Genomic DNA, 22381 nt, shown 5'->3' with positions numbered 1-22381 from the left:
GGAAATGCCAGTCCACCCTGTGTGTCCAGTCTCCCTTGCCCTACTTGGTTGGGCCACTCCACTGACTGCTCCTGCCCTGGTGTTTGCTGCTACCCAAACTCCAGTCCAGTCTCAGCTGTGATCCTCATCTTGGCCACCCTCTGCTACCCTCGCCTGCCATATGCCCCATGAGGCCCATCCCCTTTTCAGTGACCAGATCTACCTAAAGTAGATCTCTCCCTGTGGGTCCCCTAAAGAGACCTGTGGCTCCACTCTCTACCCCTCACTCTGGTGTCACGTCAAGTCATAAGACCCTGCCCAAGGCAGACCTGCTGTGCATCCCAGGGATGAAGACCCATTGGTTCCAGCCCTGGCCTGACCTGGGCAGCTTCCAGCCCCAGGAAAAGTAGATACCAGCAAAGCCATGGCATAGACAGACTGAGCTAGCAGGTGGACAAGTGTCACAAGTGACCACACTGCTAAGGGGGACGACAGGGCTGGGAGGTTGTGTGCCAGGCAGAGAGAGGGACATGGGCTCCCACGTTTCAGAGCAAATGAGGAGGCTAAAAGATGCTCTCCTAAGAGGATGTGGGCCTGATGCAGGGTGAGTGTCCCTTTCATATACCGGCCTGCATGCCACTGGGACGGTCTGCACAAGTCAGGACGGGGGCTGGGCCTGACAACCATGCTTCTCCTGGCCAGCAGGGGTACCCATGGGAATTTTGGGGCTCTGATATCATCACTTTTGCTACTGCCGGAGCTGACAGGTACACATCAATCTCAGCTCCTCCTATCTTGGCTTCTGGCTCGATGGCCCGCCAGAAGGGGCAATAGCAGAACCATGATGGCACAAATCTTGGAGCTGGGGTTCAGAGACAAGTCTGTCACTTCCTCCCCTGGGCCTCAGCTGACCCTGGTCTCTGAGCTAAAGCCTGAGCTCAGGGAGTAGCTGATGAAGGCAGGGCAGAGGGCAAGCTGACATCAGCAGGGCAGGGTACAGACAAGTGCCTCCTCTACTCAGAGACCTCCACACTCACTCAGAGGACACTTGCCCTCTCAGCCAAGTGAACTCCCCACTGAATGCTGTCACTTTGAAGGATGTGCATTTGCCACATTCGATGGCACCCTCAATGCCACACTCAGAGGCCCCAACTTGGGCCTCTTTTTGGTGTTGGAGCAGTAAGGAGAGGGGGGAGGGAGGGACAGAGCTAATGCAGTTCCCTGAAGATTTTCAAGAGCCATAAACACTGTTAATTTGCTTCCTGCTGGCCACAGCCAGTCATCACCACCACTGGGACCAAGCCACAAAGGACTATCTTTAACTAGTCCTCTTTAACTCAGGCATCTATCACATATAAGGCTCTGTGACAGCTGTGAGAGGAGGACGCCATCTCCACCCAAGCCATCCTGTGAACACAGGCTTTGTGCTGAATTCTGCAGAGTCCCCAGGGTGAGCAGGGGCTGGCGTGGCCTAGAACAGCTCCCAGTGCCAAACTGACACAAAGAAAGTAAGTGAGGGCGGTCATCAAGCCCTACAGTGCCTTCAGGTCACCACAGCCACGGCAGCCAGCTGGGCAGCCAGCCTCGCTCCCCTGTCTCACATGCTCCTTGAGGGCTGACCGGGTGATTCTGGTGGGACATTATCTTTGTGGGTGCCAAGGCATTCACCACGGAAGGACCTGCTGCTGTTCATAGAAGCTGCAACCACAGAAAGTGAGGGGAGACAAAGCAGAGACGGCCAAACTTGGTGCAGACTCCCTCCAGCATCAAGGTAGAGAGGGTCAAATGCAGCGGTCCCAGGCAATGGTGCTGAATCCAGTCATAAGTCTTGGGAAAGCCAGTGCAGCCACCCAGCCCAACAGCTGCTTGCTGGCGCACCCTACCCAACACTGATGCCCACAGCTGGCTGGGGTAGCCACGTGGGGGCTGTTGGGGTGAGTTATGCTGGCCAGGGACAAGGGTGTGGCTTCAAGTGCAGAGTTCACAGAAGGAACTGGGAAATCCCACTATTCCTTTCTGTTTTGGTTTTTTTTTTTGATACTGGGGATCGAACTCAGATCCTTGCGCTTGCGAGGCAGGCAGTGTAACCACTGAGCTAAATCCCCGGCCCTCCACCATTCCTTTCTGAAAGTAGGCATGCAAGTGAAATGAAAATGGTCACAGAATCTGAACCTGAATTTTACAAAGTATTTTTCTGCTTGCCCAGAAAAATGTCAACAGGCAGCACTCACTGCCCAAGCACTGGCCGGGTCCCAGGAGGTTCAAAAAGGGCACTGCAGGTGTGAGCCATAGCTTACTTGCTCTCAGGGGACAATGCCAGTCATTCCCAGCCTGCCCCATGGCACATCTAGTGTCATGCTGATGGGTCTGGAGGTAGAAAAATGCACCAGGACCAAGTAGCCTTCTCCAGCTCACAAGTGAGGCTTCTGATGCCCAAGGGATAAAGAGAGACAGTGCTGAGGAGGGAACAGCCGGCCCAGGCTCAGGCCCTAAGCTCCCAGGCCCCACGTGGAGGCCATCAGGGCTGCCCACCTGCCAGCTTAGCTGGTCCTTTGATCCTTACTTGTTGGCTGTGGCCCTGAGCTCCTCAAGGCAGACAGCACTGGCACACCTACAGGCTCACTTGGCCAAGTGCCTGGACCCAGCAGGCGCCATAATGATGTGTGGGTGAAGGCATCCTGGGCAGGGATGTCCACCTCGTGCCCTTCTTCTTGGGTGCCTCCCTCTTTCCCTCCCCTGCTCTGCACTGTGACACACACACCAGGTCTCTGGCTCTGAGGCTGGCTCCCTCAGCCCTGACCACACAGTCACCTCCCATAGCTCTTGGTTAGGCCTCCCAACCTCCTCTCTGAACCTGAGCAACACACTTTCGGCCTAGAAGCCAGAGTGGCCTATCAAAACACAGCTGCTGAGGACCTAGGTGTTAGAGGCCTCTGACAGTTCCTTATAGCCTGGTGGTGTTAGAATTTTAATTTTAAAACATGGGTTGGAGGAGCTGGATCAGAACTTCTGGAGGCTCATGTCCTCAAGAGTCCGGCCTGGCCAGGGCTTTGGGCTTCCTCTGTCCATCCTTCTTTAACTTGGTACCAATGAAGGTGTGGAATGGTGCACCACACTTTGAGATGATCCATGGCAGGTCATCTGGCACAGAAAGACAGGCTCTTCTCATCCCACTCAGTGGGCACAAGATCACCCACTGAGGTGACCTTCGAGCTTCAGTGAGCTGGGACACCGCTTTGCTCCACCGCAGTAAGCGAAGGATTCATTCACACCATACTACTGGACTGGGCTCACCAAGGCTTGGATCACAAAGCAATCACGCAGTCTTGAGGCCACGGCCTAACCACAGGTAGCTTCCTCCCTGAGGTGGACCCCACTTCTCCAGCAGCCCACCTGGTCCTGACTGCCCACTCCACTTTCTCTCCCCAGAGAAATCAAGGAATGCAGCAGGAACCACAGGTGACTGAACACCGGTGGGTAGGCCCAGCCACATCCAGGGTGCTGCCTGGGCACTGGAGGAACCTAGGATCTGACTGCCAAAGCATGAGAATCAGGCATCAGGGGAGGCAGGCGGAAGGGCTCAACCAGGGAAGGATCTTGGGGCCAGCAGGCTGCAGCATCCAGAACTGCATATGCCAGGGGGCAGGAGGAGCCCAGGAAGGCAAGCACACCAACAAGCACACCAGGGTCTCATTTTGTTTCTGCTCCAGGCTGTAAAATCCCAGCCTATCAGGAAATGAAGGCCCCTGTAGCTGGGCCATCACAGTAATGGGACAGAGCCCATAGAGCTGCCCGAGAGACAGGGTAACAGTACTCTTTGTTTCAGTATGTCAGCAAGAAAAGCAAACACTTCCCACAGAAGCCCTAGTGAACAAGGGGTGCCCTCCCACCTAAGCTGCCCCCATAAGCTGGCCACACAGCCTTGCTGCCAGTGTAGCACAGGCTCCCCTTGGGACAGCTCAAACAGGCAATTCCCAGCAAAGCACTAAACAAACACGTCGGTCCCCAGTAAATAATTTGTGTTTTTTTCCAGGCAAAAGTTGAACAACAATGGTGGGACCCGGAAGGCTCCCCATGCACAGGAAACACTCACTGTGTCACTGCGCGTCCACGGCTGTGTGAGGTCACGGGGACGCTTGGGGCATGTGTGGCAGCTACTGTTCACAAGGGCATTTTTGATAAACTGGTACTCTGAGGGGGAGGCAAGGGGCTGGGAAAGTGGCCCATAAATGTTTAACAAAGGTCTGAGACGGAATCGGAGCTCACATTCTTTCTCTCAATAGACAAAGCCTGGCACATCCAGATTATGTTTGTATTCTTGGACAAAAATTCGTAACATTAATCTCATGAGAACGAGTTCTTCATGGGAAATGTGCTGCATCCTTGAGTGACCTTGAAAGATTTCAGAAGCTGGAGCCCACCATGGAGCCATCAGGTTGAGACCACAGAGAGGAGGACAGGGGTGCTGCCCTTCACATCCCAGGCCTAAGCACAGGCTGCTGAGAGTCTGCATGGGGGAGGGGGCACCTCCATGGGGGGCATGCCGGGCTGTAAGGAACATTCTAGAACCATGGGAGCTGCAGGAAGAGCAGGGAGAGGGTGAAAGGGAACAAGATATTCAGGTGGCTGTTCTGGTACCACTCCAAATCCCTGGTGTGGACAGGGAGGAGACATGACTGCTGCTGAGCTGTCACCTTGTCACCCCCATGCCTCCACCATCCACTGCCCACCAAGCTACTTCCCAGAGGCCCAGCAATCCCTCAGAGGTCTATGAGACAGGGCCTGGGGTGAGTGTGACCCTGGGCTCTTCCCTGCTTTCCCAGGAGTCTGGAGTTAAATCCTAGGATGGGTGGAGAGAAGCCCAGGGCCTAGGACCCCCAGGTAGGGCTCCCAGGATGTTGACTGCTGGTCTAGGCCTCACTGTGGGAAGCAGATCCTGGGATCAGTGAAAGAGGTGACATCATGAGGCCTAGGGGAGAGTTGTGTGGTACGAAACAGTGTGAGGAGGGGGAGTCCGCAGATCCATCCACAGCTCCCTGCCTGCAGCAACAGTGCAGATGGGCTGTCAGTGTGGTCTACTGCCTTGTGGCACTCAAACTTCCTGCAGGCTCCATGAACCTAATGCTAGCAGATTCAGAATGGTCTTTCCTTTGATAAAAGAAATCTCTAGCTCCTCATGCTGGTCTGTGCTGACCTCTGCTCTGGGAAGTAAACAGTCCAGCCAGCTGCCCACAGAGGGCTTTCTGATTTCTCCAGGAGGGGTTGTTTCAATTTTCACACAAGGAGGAGCCTCAAACACACAACTAGATACACCTGGCCAGACCCCAGCAGGACACAGACTCCCCAAAAGAATGCCAGTGGGACACCCATCCTGCTTCCCTGCTGTATCCTTCAGCCTCTGTGCCCAGCTGTTGGGGATCTTTACTTACAGGTGAGCTCAGACATGAGCTGCTCTCTGCCTCACTATAACACAACCGGCTAGCCTTATGACTCTACAGATGTTTGGGGATCAGGATCTGGTTCAGTGGTGGAGCACCTACTGAGCATGTGCAAGGAAGGCTCTGAGTTCAACTTCTGGCACCACAAAAAAGAAAATAGATATTTTGTGGTTGGATAAGCAATTATATGGCTCTCATCTTGAGATTTCAGAAGCTTCTTAGAGATCACAAAATTTGTGGCATGTCCTGCCACCCAGCCCCAAATCACAAGTCAATGTCAACCAACATCCTCTGCTTGCTATAACAGTTGCATGGTGTCATCAGTCTCAAAGCCAAGAGCCACCAAGGAAACAAGGTTCTTATGACCCAGTCCTTTGAGGAGGAGGCGGGAAGTTCTTCAAATTCAGTATTACCCAAAACCCACCTCTTGGTCTGATACTCTAATTTTAGACCTCCTTTGAGGTGGAAGAAATAGACAGGAAAGATAGGTAGAAGGGAGATACTTAAAAAACCGTACTTTAAAGAACTGCAGCTTCAGGACACAATCCAGGTTACCCAAGGTTATAATGCCTTTTTTCCTTCCAGGAAATTGACTTCAAATTTTCCTGAAGGTCTTGAAGATACAATAAGTCTGTACATTAGGCCCATGCTTTTCACTTATAACCTGAGCCTGTGTTATTCTTTGCATACCACAGATTCGTAAATCCCAGACTCCTTGTGCCCAAGGAAATAGCACTTTTAAGTGGGTACCATAGCTCTAAACTTCACACACATGCAAATAGTTTGCATTCTAAACTACCCACTAACATGTAACCTGCAGACACTAGGAACACACATACTGGATCATTTGTCTTGTGGACACCTCCAAGGACTACATAACACTTCCAGCCCTAGACCATAATGGATCTCACTCTGAGGGTGCTTATGCTCACTTCTGAGAGTGTTACTTCTTTAACTCTGCCAAATACATCTACTTGTGCCTCTCCTGACTCACCCTGAGAATTATTTTTCTGTGACCAAAGTTTGCAAATTTACTCTGTGGGTGAGTGAAATGAGGTCTCCATATTCTCTTTGTGGGGGGAGTTTCTTCGATCCCGTCTGGTGACACTTTGGGGTCCCCTAAGAGAAAAGCCCCATTACCCAGCCACTCATGCTGGCAGGACCCCAGGTTCACCCAGCAAGGCTACCATCTCTGCCTTGCACTTGGCTCCCAGCAGCTCCTCCCACACAAGGGAGCTTTGCTTGCACTGCTGCCTCTGCCCAGAGCACTCTGCCTCACTCTTATCTGATGCCAAGTGCCTCCCTTCATGCCCTTAAAAGAACTGCAGTTTTATTTGAGCACGGTGGGCTTCCAATTGATCCCTGCTTCTTCCCTGGCCCCTACAGCCCACCTACCACTTCACAGCCAGAGTGACTTAGAAACCTATATGTAGCTAGGGATGGGGAAAAAGTAAGAACCAAGATGCATCATGTAAAGGTACAAGTTCCCAATGAGAAATGTAATTGTGTTGTATACCTAAAATGTACCCATAAAAGAATTTAAGAAAAGAAAAAGAAAAAGAAAAAGAAACTTATGTGTATGCCTGCACTGCTTACCCCACCCAAACTGCCAGTGCCCTGGGACAGCATCCAGCCAGCTGCCCATGGCCTGCAAGGCCCTGCCCTCCCTGCTGGCCACTCAGCCCACTGGACATCTTCTCTCTTCTCAGCTGCCCCATCCTGGCCTCTCTTGCTCCCAGAAAATACAAGACCTGTTCACACCCAGGACCTCATTCCTACCACACCCAACTCAGTAGGGGCAGCTCCACGGAGTCCAGATATTCCCATTCCAACATCAACAGCCACACTGACTCATCTTGCTCATGAATTTGTTTTCTTACTGTCTGGGAGTGAGCTTCCAGACAGAGGGTCCTGGTTGACTGCCAGGTGGTGGAAAGTTCCTAGCCAACAGCTATGGAGAAAAGAATGCCCAACCCCTATGGCTTCCACCAGCTCCCACCTTTATGGCCCTGAAGACAGATTACTGGGTCAATGTTGAAGGAACTGTGGGACCTGGAACCTCCCACATCATGACAGCCCTGCAAGTGACTGGGCCATGGTGGGCTCTGAAAGCAGATAGATGTGAGTGAGCTCAGGGGCCATGCTCTACCAGGTTCAGAACTTCAGGAACAGACTAGGCCTCAAACATTCTGTCACCTTGTGGAAAGGGAGCACACTGATAAAGGTGAGCATTCTGAAGATTAAACAAGAAAACATAAAAGAAAGGCCCAGCTAAGTGCTTGGCACCTGACACAGGCAAAGACATAGAATCCCTTCTGTATTTCTGAGGCCACAATGCTACAGCAAATTCCACAGCCAGTGAGTTCAAAACATTGGAGGCAGTTCAACAGATCAATTACATGGTTCTAAGAAAGTGCTCAGGGAGTCTATTTGCTCTCAGTAAACAGATTACATAAAAGCGTCTGCATGATTGCTGTGCATGACAGTCGGCCAGCAAGAGTCCTCCTTGAAGCACGCCTCCCTAGGAACTGAGGAAGAACTACATAGTTGCTAGACAGCATGCAGTGCTAAGCCACTCTGGACACAACCTCAACCTGACAGCCACTGCCACACACCCACTCTCTCATTTAGCAAGGAGGAAGATGTGTAGAGGAACACAGTTTGTGTCTTCCCAGAGACCCATCTACAGAACCGAGGGTGCTTATAGGATCCCAACAGAGCTCAGCAGGCCCTGCAAGCCTGTGGTGTTCCCCACACCCTGGACAAACTAGGTAGGGACGAGGTGTCCCTGCACAGGAGCCTCAGGTGTTCCAAGTTCCTGGATGAACTGAACTTAAGCGGTGAGAGAGGCCCCTGACCCCCACTGGGTACATGGGGCAGGGCTCAGGCCCAGTCCTGCCTCCAACCTTAGCCTCACTGACCTAGCACTGGTCGAACACCACACTTAGGGAGGTGCTAGCCTGCCTTGTGGCATCCAAGTTGATGCTATTTTCTTGTGCAATCAGCCACCTGAAGAGTCTCATGCATGCCTTCACAATTACAGTAGACACTTCCTGCTTCCTGGACGAAGTTGCTAGGAAACTGATTTTTCAGAAGGATGCATCGTACATATGTGGTGACTGTATTGTCCAACCAAACTGGACATGTCCTCCGAGAACAGAACCAAGGAGAAGGAACCAGGCCTATCCCACATGGGCGACACAGACATGAGGCTCTCAAGTGCTTCTTTCTGGTCTGTGGATGACACTGTGATGGGTGTAACAGTGGTGATATGCTGTGAGGGGTTCCCACTGCCTTAGCCAGCTTCTGCATCCTCATCCATGAAATTAAAATGCCAGCATCTCTGAGGACCAAGTGACATACTGTGTTGGGCACACAGGACCTTCCCCACAAATAACCCCACAGTGTGAGTAGTCCGTCCAGTAAGCCCACTGTAACTTAGCACTGGACAGGGATGGAGGGAGTGCTGGAGACCAGCTTGAAGCCACGCTGAGCAGGCTATAAAATATTATTGAATTGGCTTATGAATTAGCTATTGATTGTGAGTCTGTCCTAGGCCTATGTGATAGATAAGCCTCTGGCGTACAGAAACAGACCTCTATGCCAAGGGCCACAGTTGAAGCCTCAATGGTCAGGAACACTGTGGTGCCTCTGACAGCAAGGTAACACTGCAGCTGAGGACTTTATAACTCTTATGCAGCTATTCTCTCAGAACAAATGTTAGCTAAGAAAACAAACAGGTAACTTGTTAATCATGACCTGTCTTTTGCAGGAATGCATTGTTTCTCCTTTTACAAGCATAGCTGCACCAGCACCATAGCCTTGCTGTTCCCTGCATCTGCTTTTACACCCCCTACAATGTTGTATAATCAATACATAGTGGCAGGTCTGGAGCCAGAGCCTTGGGGTCTTAGCTTGATAAGATCTCTGACCATCCCAGACCCCTGTTTAAGCAGTCAAGCCTTTATCTTATTCTTATTCTCACCGTGCCCTCAGTCAGGTGGTGGTGGTAGAGTTGCGCAGTCCCAGATACAGGAGCCCTGTAACAGGTGCTAACAGGAGTAGCTGCTAGTGATAACCGGACAGCAGTCAGCTGGTGTGGAAGGAGCTAGACAGATGGCAGAGGGTAGGGCAGCAGAACAGGCTTCTAGAGCAGAGGTCTGAAGCCAATGCTGGTGGCCTGTGGGGTGGTTCTCACCCAAGCCACTTCCTGCAGCGGGGGTTGAGGGTGGAACAGTGCCTCTAGGAGCCTGGACCTGGTCCTGCTAAAGCTTGGAGCATCAAGTGCCAGCTCTGTCCCGAACACTACTCTGCAGCACTGTATGCAGGTCCTTGGCCACGTGTAGGACATAGCCTGCCTCAGTCCTCTCTTCCGTGACCACTAGTTCTGGAGGATATGCACTATGCTCCCAAGAACCCTCAGGAAGCCAAAGGGAACAGCCCCAAGTTGTAATTCTTATTCTTAATAAAAGTTAAGCCAAGTTTTCTCAGCTTTCTTCCTCTAATTTCTAGACATATATCCATGCCTTCCTGAAGAATAACCTTTCACATGTCCAGGGCTGAGGGCCATCCAGAGAGAAAGGACTCAGGGAGGGACCTGGGATGGTAGAGGGGGCAAGACAAAGGATGTGGGGTACCCTGCTTAAGGGGAGGGGAAATTTGTGAGGAGCCTCAGGGACAGTGCAGGGTCAGCCAGACAGGGAAAGGTCTCAAGCATGAGGTGACACAAGCCTTACATTCTGTTATTTACAGCTCTGGTCCTAGTAAAGTGGCCAAAAACACCCCAAATGGGGAACAGCAGAGTAGTGTCTTTCTGTGAAGACACTGAATGTCACCTTTACACTAACCGGTGCCTGTACTCGGAGTATGTGGGAATGCTGACAGCCAGCTTGGGCCAGGGGTCTACTTTGCAGCACCTGCTACTCCACGGTATCAACACTCCCTTCATGGTCTAGCTTAAACTGTCCAAGGCACATCAAGAGGATGTGTGCCTGCCAGCGTCCTAGAGACCTGAATCTCCACCCTGCAGTGTGGACAGGGGAGTGGCCTCAGGAGTACACACACAGAGTGTCCCCACATCACTAGCAGGTGGCAGGACTTACTACCTTTACAGGTAGCATGATTCAACTCTAAGTACAGAATTTTTTTTTTTTTTGGTACCGGAGATCGAACTTGGGTCCTTAGCTTGCAAGGCAGGCAGTGGAACCACTGAGCTAAATCCCCGGCCCAGTACAGAATTTATTTATTTATTTATTTTTGGTAGCGGGGATTGAACTCAGGACCCTGTGCTTGCAAGGCAGGTGCAGTGCCACTGAGTTAAATCCCCAGCCACAGAATTTAATTTTTAAAACATAAGTGTTTATCAATCAGCCCAATTACTAAAATTACTAAAATTTAGTAAAATTAGTAAAATTACTAAAAAATAGTAAACTCACAAGCCAATGCAGAGGTGGACTGCAGACAGCTCTGACTTTCAGGACTTTATCCTGCTTCCTTCCTAAAGTAGGTTTTTCTTCTTTGAGGGGTGGGGAAGCAGAGCTAGGAATTGAACCTGGCACCTCGCATATATGCTAGGCAAGCACTGTACCACTGAGCTACACCCCCATATCCACAAGTAAATTTTGATATGGCTTGAGAACACTATTAACCACTTACTAGTTCAATTATTTAAATACAGGATGACCAAAAGTTGCACATCATTTTTGTTAATTTTTATAAGATAATATAACAGGAAATATAAAAATGACAATTTTATCAATACAAGAATCAACTGGCTGAAATGACACCTGCTGAAGTGACACTCAGGATAGTATGTAAACAAACTCACGCTTGGGGTAAACTGTTAAGGGGTTAAACTGTCATTACCATGTGACTAGGAATTAAGGAGAAGGTTAAATTTGTATTAAAGGTTCTATTACAGTTGACCATAAAGACCTTGAGTAGTCAGACACATCTACCTTCATGATGCCTAGCCCACAGAGTGGGCCTCTCCCTCGGTCTCAGGGCTGCAGGGGCTACCGATCTGCAGGTGAGTGAGGCTAGCCTTGGGAGGCCACACTTGGTGCTGTGGCTGAGAGGCGAGGCTCTGTGGTCTGGATTCTGAGTTTGATGCCAGCTCTGGGAGCATCAGCTTCTACTCTGCAGAGATCTGTAAATGTCTCTGATGACTCCAAGAACCAAGTCACCAGAATAGCTTGCTGCTGGTGCAACCGCTAGTGTATAATCATCCCCACTAGGGTCTGCGTGTCTAGTCTGTAGGAACCGGGGCTACGCCTCTTCCTGTCGGGGTTCTCTGCCAGCTGAGGCCTAACTTGTGGTCACTCAGAAGCCCAGCATGGTGGTCTCTGTGAAGAGCAGCCTGGTTGGGAGAAAGGGATGGCTCAAATTCTGATTCTTCAGTAACTGACTGAGGACCCTGAGCAGGTCTCCTTCCCCCTCCAAATCCTGATTTTCTCTCACTGAGAAAGGCCACTTCCTCCTGTGAGATCTTAGCAAGGCTGAGAGGTCCAGTGTGGAAATAGGCCTGGGGTCTGTTCCCTGCCCTCAGCCCATGCTCTGCATTTTCTCCACATGAGTCCCACTGGGACCTTTGCCCTCTGGGTATTACTTGTAGAATCTTTCCATCCGAAGAGGGTCTCACCATTTCTAGCAGCCCTAGAGGTGAGCAAGGAGTATCAACCATCACTTCTGCCTGATCCCCAAGTCCTCAGTCAACAGCTTGCTCAAGGACATTCTCCTCCACAGCACCATGGCCGGGGTTGACCTCCCAGACCTCAGCAGCCTTGATGCTGCTTACAATGATACTTCTGAGAACCAGGCACAATGGCAACAGTCTTCGACTCCAGGGCCCAGTCAAATCCCCAGCCTTGGTGTGGGCCCTATCTTGCCAGCACAGCAGGTCCAGGCAAGACTTGACTTCCCCAAGTACCTCACTTGGGTTTTTGCCCCGTCCTAGTGCAGCTGTCCCCCAGTGACTATGGCTCTGCTGGTCTGCCCTCTTTGAAGATGTGGTATATCTGGTGCCTAGGTGGCTGCTTTTTAACAGGCTCTCAAAATGCGTTTTGTAGTGGGACATGGTGGTACATGCCCATAACAGGACTCTAAGAAGCTAAGACAAGAACATTGTAAGTTCCAGCCTAGCCTGGGCAACTTAACAAGACCCTGTCTCAAAATTTTAAACAATGCTGGGGATGTAGCTCAGTGCAAATGTCCTGGGTCAATCCTCAGTACTTTAAAACAAAAACCAAAACCACATTGGGCAAAACGAAACTGACTCCTCAGCACGGAGCTTGTTGCTGTTGCCTCACCTCCAGTGAAGAGTAAATGCTCTAGCTTAGAGATGGAGGTGACTGACACACAGAGACTCTGGCTGGACCTACCTGTTCAAGGTCCTCATACCAGGAAACAACTTGACCCATGGCAGCACTGCTAAAAGCAATCGATGTGAACCAACTCTGCTCAAACGGCCCCCTTCTTCACTTAGGAGGAAAAGCTGAAGTGCATGAGATGCGGCAAGGCCCTGTTCACACATCATGAGGTCGAGCTGCAGAGGAGCACTTTCGACCCTGATCGTGCTCGACAATCACACTCTAGCAAAGTCACACGTGCAGAAGACAGGGCACATCCATGTTCTAGAATAAAGGGGGCAGCAGGCCAGGGATTTAGCTCAGTGGTTCTGCTGCCTGCCTCATAAGCACAAGGCCCTGAGTTCGATCTCCGGTTCCAAAAAACAAAAACAAACAAACAAAAAAGGGGGCAGCAGAGGCCTTCTGTGACCTCAAGATGACTCCCACAGAGTGCTGATGAAAGCTGACAGCTATACAAGGAAGGGCCTAGGCTACCAGCGGCCAGAGTGGCCCTGGGCTGACAGAGAATGGGGAAGTCAGGACTCCGCAAGGGGAAGAGAAAGGAGGTGCTGCCTCAAACTGCTGTGGTTAGACAGACTACTCTCCACGACAGCCCATAACTCTCACTAGTCATGTTTTCAAATGACAGCAAAAAATGCCTTTGTGTGTACATCAATGAAGAAGGAGCTTGACTGAAATGTATGACCCATGATAACCTCCTGGACTTGGCACCCACACGCTCCCTGGTCAGAGCTGCAGCCTGAGCCACACAGTCGAAGCCCAGGTACAGGTTCCTCCTCTATACCACTTCTAACACAGGCAGGCACCTGGAGAAAATCACCCAGGCTACATCTTGTCCCTCCCAGCCAACTTCAGTTTTCCCAATTTTCCATTCTGTGACAAGCCTACTTGGAAACCTGAAGATATCAAGCAGGTCTGAAAGTTACAGCCAATACAACATATTACATCAAAGTTTCTTTTGATCTATTTGCTGTGATGTTTCCAAAGTAGTTTACAAGGTATAAGACACATTCATGTCCACTCTTCACTTAAAAAAAGGAGACAAGGTCTAGGTGTAATTCAGGGTACTGTGCTTGCCTAGCAAGGGGAAGACCCTGGGTTTTATCTTCAACATCTTTAAAAAAAGAAAAGGTGAGCAAATGACCTATGCTATAGTACTTATGTAATGTGGATGTGGTCATATTTTGTGTAAAATTCTTGGATATATAATTTTTTTTTGGTGCTGCTAGAGATAGATCCTAGAGCCCTGAGTGTGCTAGGTAAGCCTCTTTTTCTGAGCTATGGCCTCAGCCCAGTAGTTAATTATTTACTGACAAAATTACCACCATCTGGGAACTATTCTTCTACTGGACACACTCTGTACTGACTGCTTTTAAGAATAAAAACTGCATTTGTATTAAATTTTACCATGTGAAAATACTTCTCTCCATGACTCTAACTTTCCTTTTGGTGTGGTTTAAGGGAAGTATTTCAAATTTACAGAGCAACCTCCCTGAGGGAGCCGTTCATGCCCCTGCTCACCTGCCTGGGAGCTGTACTGAGCCCCAGGCCCACAGATCCCAAGGGGCTGCCACTGGGTCTCCTGGTGGCTCCCACTTTGCCCTAACCATTCAACATGAATTTGTGATGGTTTGTTAAAATTTAACTTGTTTTTGGCTTTCACTATAAAGTTAAACAATAATTTTCTGCAGAAATAATGTGTAAAATTCTTCTCTCTAATCCAAAGCAAATGGGGTTCATGTTTTGTCCCCATATTTTTTCAGTTGTTTTAAATTAGTGTGTGTGTTCACAAAACATAATAGTTACATTCATTTTGGGGAAGTGATATATATCTTCATCATTGCCCATCCCTTTATCTACTCCCCTGTATTTTGATATTTATGATGACCTGGTAAATTGACAAATCACCACAATGCAGTACAGCTCACTGATGACCACTGAGGTTCTACCAGTGTTCATGAGCACACAGCTGCCCAGGTCTCTGCAAAGCGCCTCCTGTTCTGCGCAAAGCTGCTGTGTTCCACCCTGCTAGACTGTCACTACTTCTGTAATATGCCACACCCTCCTTTCTACCCTTCCTGCTGTGCCACAGCCCAAAGTGCTCACACTCACTCTTGTTTCACACCCCTTAACCTTTGCAAATCAGCGGCAAGCCTGACTTCCCACGCCCTTTCTGCACTGAGCCGGGTCTCTTGTCCCCACCTGTCCTTTTGTACTTTATGTGCTTCTCTACAGCAGGGAAAAGACTTCCTAATCTCTCTCCAGATCTGGAGGCCTCTGGGGCAAAAGCTACCACCTTTGCCCCAAAGGTGGGCAGAGCACCCAGCACACGAGCGTCCCTCAACACTGACTACCTGAGGGGACAGCCTCTCTCTGGCCTTCCCTTCTGAACTGTCCTGGATTCACCAGCACCCCTTAGCTCTCTTAAACGAAACTGCCCAGGTGCCATGTCCCTGGCGAGCCACAGGCATGCAGCTGCCATCATCTCCAGCACCCAACACTAGCAAGCAGGTGTGAGTGAGAGTCTGGTCCAAGATTAACAGGCATGCACAGAAAAACTGCTGCTGTGAACATTTCACTGTTTGTAGAAAACAGCATTCTACAGGCCAAGAAATTCAGACTTCCCAGCCCAAACGCAGGGTCCCTGCACTAGAAGCTGTGTGAGCACTGTGGACAGAGCCAGGAGATCCACCACATCTAACTGTCCCCTATGCCTATACACACAGGTGTCCTCCTGGTAGGTTTTAACTGCATGTGGGTTGTGGTGAGGCCTGGCACTGAGGGTTTTCACACAAGGAGACTCAGCAGATGCCCACACCCTCTCATCCTCTGGGTCTCTTCACAAGATCAGTGCGGGTCTGCGGCAGCTCCCACCTACACAATAGCCACCCTCAGACTTTCCTGTCTCCAATCAGCAGAAAATCTAATTTTTAGATGCAGTTCTGTATAGCCACCCAATTTTTCCCTCACATTTTTACTGTAATAAGATTTTTACACACAATTTGTTATTTTAACCATTAAGTTTAAAGTTCAGCAGCATTCAGTCCATTCCCGTTGCTATGCAACCCCTACCATCATCCAACTCCAGAACACTTTCATCTTCCCAAGCTGAAGCTATGTCTTGTTAGACACAGATTTCTCCATCTCCCAGCCCCTGGCATCCACTGTTCTACTTCCTATCTATGCACTGGATTCCTCTGGGCACCTCATATAGTGAAATTATGTAGCATTCATCCTTCCGTAACAGTTTTATTTCATTGAGCAGAATGCCTTCAAGGTTCATCCAACTGTGGCCACTGACCTCCTTGGCACCAGTGACCCTGCAGTCCCACAGCGTTATGTGTAGGAAGGGCTCCTCACTGAACAGAGACATCCTTGAGTGTGTGGCTGGCACGCTCCCCATACTGGACATGCAGCAGGTTCAGGTGCTTGTGCCTGGGCCCTAGTTCCCTGGGTTGCAGAGCCGGCTGTCCTGCCTGGGGCTGCAGATAAGCCACAGGCTGAGGGTGCTATGCAGGGCTCCTGGAAAAGCCACCACGGGTGCCCTCCTGGTAAGTTTTCTGGCCTCTACAGCCCCTGTGCCAGCTCATTTGAGCTAGCAGGTAAGGAAAGGAGGGACTGCCAAGTGAGAACTCCCTGCAAAGTATGGCTCTACTACCCGACCCTGGGTGCCAAGGCACTGCATGTGCCTGCTGTGACAAAGTGGTACCAGGTGCTAAAGTAAGGTGGGGCGGAGATGCTCTCAGGAGCACTTCCTGCCAAGAAAGGGAAGTGAGCCTTGAAGCCTGGCCTTGGGTTCTGTTTTTGAGATGGGGTTCTCACTTTGTTGTCCAGGCTAGCCTTGAACTCTTCAGCTCAAGCAATCCTCCCGCCTCCGTCTCTCAGGTAGCTGGGACGACAGGTGCACAAAAAGTCATTGTGTGTGTGTGTGTGTGTGTGTGTGCGCGCCCACACGCACTGGGGACTGAACTCCAGGGACTTTGCAAGCTAAGCACACATTCCACCACGGAGCTGAACCCCAGCCCCAGCTTTTCTAAAGTGGAGAACAGGCCAGGGATTCGCTGCCTGCTTAAGTTCCCTTGGGTCTGCCAGGGCCTCAGGCAAGACTGAACCCTTCCCCTAGAAGGAACTCCTAGAAAGATGTCAAGGTCATCTGAGTTGTAGGAGCGAAGAATGAGAATGACACACTGACTCTGTAGGCAAAGAAGCCACAATGTCACTACATAATCAAGTCACCTGGCTTAGGGTTTAAAATAATGCCCAAGTACTCAAAAATCATGAGGACACCTTGAGTGCCTATTGTATATGTGCACCTACACACATGCACACACTGTAATGAGACGCATTTTCACACAGGGTAGGAGGGATGTTTTTCAATTCTCACCAAGGACTTGTCATGTTTGTGGATTCTGATATGAAGCTAATAGGCAGCCAGCTCTGGAAACAGTGCACTGAGTTTCTAAGAAGGAGTCCTGTAGGTGACTGACGGGAGACTGCTGCAGCCAATCCATGGCATCAGGGCTCCAGCGGCCATGCCTTGCACATCCAGAAACGGAGGGTGAACTGCACATGGAGGGCATTTTCCACTTCTAGTGCCTGCTGTGAATGGCTTTCAAAGGGCAAGCTTTTCCCACAGGAGCAAAGGCAAGCTTCCAGTTACAGCAGACCACGCCTGAGGAACTCTGATCATAAGAGGCTGCCACGCAGAGTGGAAAAGTCTGGTGGTCCTAACTCAGTGGACGTTCACAAAGTGGACATAAATCCTGGGCATTATTCTCCACCTTCTGCATGCAGTACAGAATAAGTATGACTTTCCCCATAAGTAAGTCTGCAGCCACTGCCTGACAATTCCTACAGTTGCTGCACCGGGCTTTTGTCAAGGAGGGGAACAGCAGGTTCCCCTATACCAACCCAGCTCTTGTTCATGAGTCAAACCCAGAGCCAGCAATAAAAGCTGGTCCTTTCTGTTATCTGACATTCCTTTTCCCCTGAGTATACTTCCTGAGCCAGGAGGGAAACAATAAGTGGAGGGGGAGGCTGGATTCTCCTTCTCAAGGGAAAAAGACTACATGGGAACCAGCATGGGAGGGTACCCACTGAGGCGAGCTGACTCAGAGTTGCTGGCTCTCCAGGAGGGGCCACTCAGAGGGCTACAGAGCCCTCTGCTTCCAAGCCTTCCTGTTAAACATGGCCAGGCATTCTAACAGGACACTGAGCTGGCAGATTAGTCACCTGCTCTGCAACTGCAGTGATGTGTAAATGGCACGTCTACCGCCAGCTGTGGAGGGGAGTGTGTGCACTGGGGAACTTCTCAGGGTCCTGCTCTGCCTTCCAGACCTCTCCACAGGTGCCCAGAGTAATGCCTCACCTCCTCTGTTCTCTAGAGCAGGGCTGTACGTCCCATCAAAAACCATTCAGGTATCAACCAAAACAAAGCCAAAACAGAATTTTAGGTACCACTCTGTCTCAATTTGAATCCTAGAGCCTGGGGCCTAAGAATGCTTATATTTTTAAAAGTCTCTTTCAAAAGTTGAACCAATCAATAAATGGTATGGAAATTTAGTCCACAGGAACAGTGGCACCTCAAACAGGCAAGGAAGCTGTGGTATTGACTGAAGGAATGTTAGGCTTATTATCTAGATGTCCCACTAAAGTATCATGTGCTCATAGGCGGGGCTTTTGGGAGTTGAGTGGATGGATCCTAGGTTTGTGTGTGATAGTGTATTACGGGTGTGTGTGATACTGACTTTGTCCACTGATTGGCATAGCATAGTTCTGGGTGTGGATGATGGATTTACTAAAGAGGGAAGACTCACCCTGGGTGTGGGTGGCACTAACCAAGCGACTTATAGCCTGGATGGGATAAAAAGGGAAAGAAGAAAGAAGTCTGGCTGCTTCCTGCCTTCCTGTCATGAACCGTATCTCCTCTGCCATGTCCATTGGCCATGCTGCTCTATACCTTGAAGCCAGTTGACTACAAACTGAAACCTCTACAAACTGTGAGCTAAAATGAACCTTTCCTCCTTCAATTTGTGGGTGTCAGGTATTTTGTCCCTGCCATGAGAAAGTAACTAAGACAAGGGACAGTCTGCAGCAAGGCCAGCCAGGGACACTCCCGGACACAGCCACAGAGGCCCATTCCCAAGTGCAGACTAACAGGCAGCTCTGAGGTTAAAAAGAGCAAGCTTTCTGCTCTAGCATGGAATCAGCTTCATGATATGCTACAGATGCTTTACAAGAGTCACTTTGGGGGTCAGAGATGAGGCACAAAGATGCCTACCTAGCTTGTATTCCATGTAGGAGCCAGGAGATACAGGACGGGAGCCAAATGGCTGGGGGACCGGAGTGGGAAGAGACCTCACTGTCCAACTCAATGTAACTTCCGAACTCTGAATTGGGGGAAAACGTTCTCAACTTAAGAAAACAGATCAACTGAAGCAGGAGGAATCCAAGCACAAGGCCAGCCTAGGTGAGACCTTGTTTCAAAAAAACACAAAAGGCCTTGGGTTCAATCCCCACTGTTGGGGGGGTAGACAAAGAAGAAGAAAGGAAGGGAAAGAAGGAAGAGAGGGAGGGAGGGGGAAGGGGAAGGGGAAGGGAAAGAAGGAAAAAGAAAAAGGAAAGAAAAGAAAATCTTCAAAGTTTCCCCTGCAAGTGAAGGCTTAGAAACCACAGGCAAGGCTGCTCCAGGGTGCCAAGCCCAGCCTGCTCATCTGACAGTGCTGCCCATACCCTCCCTGCATATGCAGGTGGCCCTCCAGTGCAAACATCTGGTCCTCTTCACAGCCAGCCAGGTCCCAAGCGTGCAGGACCCAGAGAGGGAGCCAGTCCTGCTAGTCCTGCTAAGGCCCGACCCTGCTCTCCTGTCACACCCACCACCTCCTCTGCCATATCAAGGGCCTCCTTCCTCCCAGGCCTAGGAAGTAGCCTGCCACACAGATGTCAGCAGTCACTGGTTCCCAACAGCTACAAGATCATGGGCAGTGAGCAGGAGGAACTTCCTCACCATGGGGCACCCCAACAGCCTTTGTTTACAGGAGTCACTCTGGGGGACAGCGATGTGGCACAACCCCTAACCGGGCTCATCAAGCAGTGTTACCACTGACATTTTAAGAACAAAAGACAACTTACCGAGTGGGAATAGCACACTCATCACAGGGAGGTATAAGTTTGCTACCTTCAGAGAACTGTCAGAGATGGACTATCTTCTGCATATTCTCAGCTGACTACTCCTCAGTTGAGCACAATTCTCTTGCTACCTTTTATGGTGGCAGAGTCTGAGCTAACCCACTTCTTGGTGTTTTGCTTTTGAGTTTTCAATGAGAAAGTTTTCCCTGGGGAATCAATCTTTTGAATGAGAAAGAACAGACTTGCTATCACCCAATTATTTCAAATACAAATTATAGCCAGGACTGTGGGCCATGCCTGTAATCCCAGCACTCTGGGAGGCTGAGGCAGAAAAGATTGCAAGTTTGAGCCTAGCCTGGGCAACGCAGCCACTAGAGAGTCCTTGTCCTTTTTTTTTTTTTTTTGGTACCGGGGATCAAACTCGGGTCCTTGCAATTGCGCAGCAGGTGGCGAAACCACTGAGCTAAATCCCCAGCCTGAGAATCCTTGTCTTAAAAAAGGTGGGGAGGGGCTGGGGATGTAACTCATTGGGAAGGGCCTGGGTTCAATCCCCAGTACCAGCCCTACCCACAAGTCCTGTTACACACAGACTGAGTGTGCAGGTTTATGTGAGTTATGTAGTGTTTGGGGCTGATACTAGATACTGTCATCCCTTAAGGTCAGATTGTCATGGCCTACTCATTTATTACAATTCCCCTATTTCAGTCATCATTTCTGGAATTTGATATGGAGCAGACATAACTAGAACTCAGGAAAGCTACTTTCAATATACTGTAAAACACACACTATTCTCAGTTACTTGAAATTATACAAATCTCATGTAATAACTACAGTAAGTTCCCAACATACGAACAAGTTCCATACCAGGAGAACATTCATAAGTCAAATTTGTTGGTAATCAGACAAAGTGAGTCCTATACAGTACACCTGTGAAAGTTCACAACTCAAATGTTCATAAATCGGGGACTTACTGTACTCAAAGTCAAACAATGAAGTGTGCTAAAAGTATATGGAATTGAGGCTCATAACCCATAAAGTGTGAAAATTCCAAGGAGTTGTGCATGTCAGTTTCAAAGCCATAATACACATAACGTACAACAAAGAAATTGTGGAACTTGGAGTTCTCAGACATCTGTTTACTGGGTCAATCCCTCAGCAGTCACCATAACCCTAAGAGGTAATCCAGAACTGAAGGACAGGTCCGATTCTAGCCACCTGCATTGCACAATGGTTTGAGCAAGTCCTTAGACATCGACGGGCCAAAATAAACGTCACATCCCAAACTCTCCTCACTGGGGCTGCCTGTGGACACACTGAGGCCCCTCCCTCTGGGCATGCCGCCTTCTTCCCTTCCTGGAGAAGCTGGTGTCTCCATCTTCCAGGGGAGTCTTTGTTTCTTTCCCTCAGGCTACTTTTAAAGTAGCCCTTGTGGATCTGGTCAGTTGTCTCTGCCTCCTCTACCAGGCTAAGCCACAAGAGGACAGACGTGGTGTGTTGTCCATTTCAGTGTCCCAGCATGGGGCACCAAGGAACAAGAGAAGAAACGCAGTGACAAGAAAGAACTGAGTGACACAAGTGATCATGCTCCACAACTCCCCAGCCCTGCAGGGGATCCTGATCTTGTCCGTGCCTAATCCCGCAGGCCACTTGGTGAGTTCTTCTCAGAACAAGGGCTTTGGAGAGAAGTAAATGAAACACACACATAATTCTAGAGGGAAGAGCATGCTGACATCGGAAGTGCTAAAGCATCGTGAGTAGTCTCCACCAATTTGTCTGGTGACAGACCTGGGCGGGCACAGGAACTAGAGACCTGAGACAGAAACTGACACCACCAGAGGCCACTGCCCTGGACTTCAGGACCATGCACTTCACTGTGCATAAGTGATGGGGCTGGGTCAGCTCTCACTCAACAAAACAGTTACATTTGTGGCAAGAAATATGTTTAAAACAACCAAAATCAACTCTTAGAATATTTTACCTTGTCTATGTGGAAGTCTATGTGGAATAAAAGTGAAGCTCTTCAATGGCTCAGCTCCTATCTCTTATAAGGCTAAGGAGGAGTTGCAAAGTTACAGATTTTAAAGCTTTCTGAGACCACAGGGAAGGCTAAACCTTTTGATAAAACTTCTGGCCCCACAGCCACTCCCCAGTGGCAGTCAGGAAGGTCACCAGCACTGTCACCAGGCTGGGCTCCATTGTGCCAAGCCAAGCAACCCCATGAATCATATATTTTCAAAGAGTGTCACTCGGCCACCTAAATATCACAATGAATTAAAACTGAAACCAAGGATGATAATGATAGAGAACAATAGAGAAGCCAGCATTGCCTCAGGCCACAGCCAGGCACCGTGCCTTGTCCCAGCACAGATACTGACACCCAGAATGTCCACATGCTCAACCACCCCTCTTGTCAAAACCTGTGACTAGAGATTGACACCAGGCCACATATCCCCTGGCTGAGTTTAACAG

The 22381-nt window shown here is 49.8% G+C and overlaps 1 protein-coding gene across 6 annotated transcripts in view; it reads right to left on the bottom strand.

The window, feature by feature from the left end:
- Window positions 1-22381, bottom strand: part of Slc45a4 (solute carrier family 45 member 4) — a 79936-nt gene that overhangs the window by 12271 nt on the left and 45284 nt on the right. The gene's annotated exons all lie outside the window — the stretch shown is intronic.

Source organism: Heterocephalus glaber, unplaced genomic scaffold (assembly GCF_053883595.1).
Source record: "Heterocephalus glaber isolate CG9 unplaced genomic scaffold, H.glaber_assembly_v1.0 deba00000281, whole genome shotgun sequence".
NCBI classification, from domain to species: domain Eukaryota; kingdom Metazoa; phylum Chordata; class Mammalia; order Rodentia; family Bathyergidae; genus Heterocephalus; species Heterocephalus glaber.
The sequence above is the reverse complement of the archived record's forward strand: the minus strand, read 5'-3'. Positions and strand labels throughout refer to the sequence as shown.